Here is a 3,271-nt window from a genome sequence, read left to right on the forward strand (position 1 = left end):
AACCTATAGCTGAAAGAGAAACTGTTAGCTGAGCCGACAAATTTTGGAAATTCCAAAGCAACGAACCAGTGAATTAATCAGAAGCAAATGAGAAGATAAGCCATATTTTATTTTAGTCATATAATTTAAATACAAATACAAATTGCCAAATGTTTTTATTATTGTATGTATATATGCATATTTTTATATGACAAAGTTATGTAAAGACATCAATAAATCGGTATATACACAAGAAATATGTGTGTATTTTAAAAAAGTATAAATATAAATGTATCTTGTTTTACAATATTGGTAACATCTATTGTATCAAGTAAAAGTTGTTTTAGAGGAATATTCTTCAGCGTCAAGGAGTTATTAGAGATGCAGTAATATACTTGGGTTTCTTATAGACTTAAGATACATTTCAGCTTTTAGGCAGAGGTTAACTATTAATTTTGACCTGGCAATTTGCAGAGTGTAATCCGAAGAGTAGCAGCTCAGTCGTTGTGGTCTAGTTCAGTTGTTGCGAGTAGATGGAAAGAAATGGCTTTGCATTAGGACGCAACTGGGCCATAAATAACATGACGTTTCATTAGGCGGCGGAAAATGAAAAGCTATGATCACCTGGCAGCCAGAAGAGACAATTGCAAGGCAGCTAAATGGCAGGAGAGAGGCCGAAAGGGAAGAGTGAGAAAGGGAATGATGGGGAAGGAAGAAGAGAAGGTTTACCAACTGCTGCTGTTGGCAGCTGTCGGCGCAGGTGTTTTAATCACACGAATGCGGCGCATTTGCCCGGCAACCGGCACGCATAAATTTTCATTTCCATTTCCAAGGCTCAACGCACAAAACGCAGTCAGGACACGTAAAAGTGGAAGAGAGGAAGAGAAGTAGACAAGGACGTAGGCAGCTTTTGTGTGAAGGGAGACGACCAAATAATATATATATATATTTTTTAATCACCACCAATGTCTAGATGTGTATAAAGGAATTGCTTTGGAGAACAGCCTTTCAAATATTTTCGAGTTTTAAAATTTATTAATATTTTCCCAAATCTGTCCACAATTTTTTTTGACATTTGAATGCACAGAAAGAGCAAATTTCAATGCCTCAGAAACCAACCAAAAGGTGCATTTAAAAGGTCAAGATTACTGAACTTTATTAATTTAATTTACACTGATAAAAAAAAATGTTCTAAAATCAAGATTTTGGTCTCAGAACTAAGATTTTTGGTCTAAAACTCTTAAATAAAGAGAACACATGTTGATTTTAAGAAGATTTCAAATAACAGAAAGTTCTTATTTTTAGAATAAATGTTCTTATAATTAAAATTAAAAAATAAAATAAATAAAAATTATTTTTTATATATATAATTTTTTTTTATATTATATATTTTTTTTATTATTTAAATGTAAATATATCAATTACATTTTATTCGGTTTTACTGATTTCATAAATGTTATTTTAATTTGCAATTTGTAATTTGGTCTTAAAATAATCTTTTTTTAAGAACAAAATATTTAAGATGAATGTTGTTGATTTTAGAAGTTGTTCTTTTTTTCAGTGTATAAGTTGAATAAAATGGCATATAATAAACTTTAAATTTATAGTTTTCTGTAAGAGAAATATGAATAATGGAAAAAATTATGGGTAATATCTTAAATCAATTTTTGTGTGTTCGCAAATATGTCGAAAAATTAAAGCTCTGCAATTTTGTGTCTATTACATATTTTTTTTTGTATCCGCAAATATGTACAAAAAAATAAAGCCTTGGATTTTTGCTTTTTTTCTTTATATATTTTCATGAATAACATTGTAGTTGGAATTCATACTGAAGAAAGCTTAAAATTTGTTAGCTGAGAGTTTAGGGAGGGCAATACCCCCTCCCCTCTTCCTGCCTACGCCCTTGAAAGCTAAAGTAGAACAAGAACGACTAGAACGACGTTTCGCCATTTGCCTTTGTCGCTTTTTATTGCCAGCACTTCATTTGTTTTTGGTCCCGCATTTTGGGCTCATAAACCGGCTCCAGTTTCGTGGTCCAGGTCCAGGTTCAGTTTCAGGTCCAGGCATCAGGTTGAGGTCCCTTTTCAGGCCTGATGAGCTAACCGCAAAAAGTTAATTAGAATTAATGCGTTGGGCGTTTCATTCCTTCTTCCACATCCAAAAACGCAGGTCAAATCGCATTTAACTGCAGCACAAAATACACAAGGCACAACAACTGTAAAGCGTTAATATTTCTAGATATATATATATATTTCTAACTGCTGATGACTTCTTCCTCAAAAAGAGCCTACAGAAGATGCCAGACCATTTGGCCAAATGACGCGCAATAATCATTTCTATATATATGCGATGAAAACAGCTCACGTACTCGGGACATTTTAGAACAAATACGAGTATCAAAATGTAACACCAGAGCAGCATCAAATACCATCAACATGCAACACACTCGCACACACACACACAGACACACACACACACACAGTCACGGAATGACAGCAGCCGCCACAGCAAATAGACAAAGTAATCAAAAAATGAGGCTGCCAGTTACCCAGTGGGAACTGAGTACGTGCTTATTCCACACAGAAATGTGCACTTCTGCACTACAAACTTACTCAGCATAAAATGAAAATGATTAAGGATTTGCTTAAGATCGAACTCTAAAAATAAAGCAGCAGTTTCTTAAATATTTTCTATTCGTAGCTTTGGATTTAATATAATAAATATTTTATTCTTTTTTATTGAAAAAATGCATCTAAGTGGATTTGGCAGCTAAAGTTGTAACTATAAATATTTCATATTTTAATATATCAAATTTAATTTGTTTTAAAAATTTTTAAGACTGTAATTTTGAAATATTTATTTTCAAACAAATTTGCTCAAAACTTAAGCGATTTCATTTTGGAATATCATATTTATTGATTTTGTTCCTTTCAATACATTTAACGGCTATATTTCCTTCGTTTGGCCCATTGATATTTATTCGAAAGCTAAGAAAGATTTTTAGCCTTACCCTGTCATATTAATTTGAAAACTTCAAACAACAAGTTAGTCAAAAACTTACCATTTTTAAAGTCAGAATGTCGTCTAAATTTTTAATTGTTTCCGAAATTTTTGTAAATTCTACATTTTTTGATAATAAAATAATCCATTAATTTTTGTTTATATATTAATATTTATCAATTCATTTCGCATGTTTTATTGAAAATATGAAACTCTCATAACTATATTAAAGTTAAGCCAATTATAACTGATTAGACATTTAAATCTTGTTTTTTAGAATATTTTATTTTAA

The sequence above is a fragment of the Drosophila innubila genome (assembly GCF_004354385.1).
Source record: "Drosophila innubila isolate TH190305 chromosome 2L unlocalized genomic scaffold, UK_Dinn_1.0 4_B_2L, whole genome shotgun sequence".
NCBI lineage: Eukaryota > Metazoa > Arthropoda > Insecta > Diptera > Drosophilidae > Drosophila > Drosophila innubila.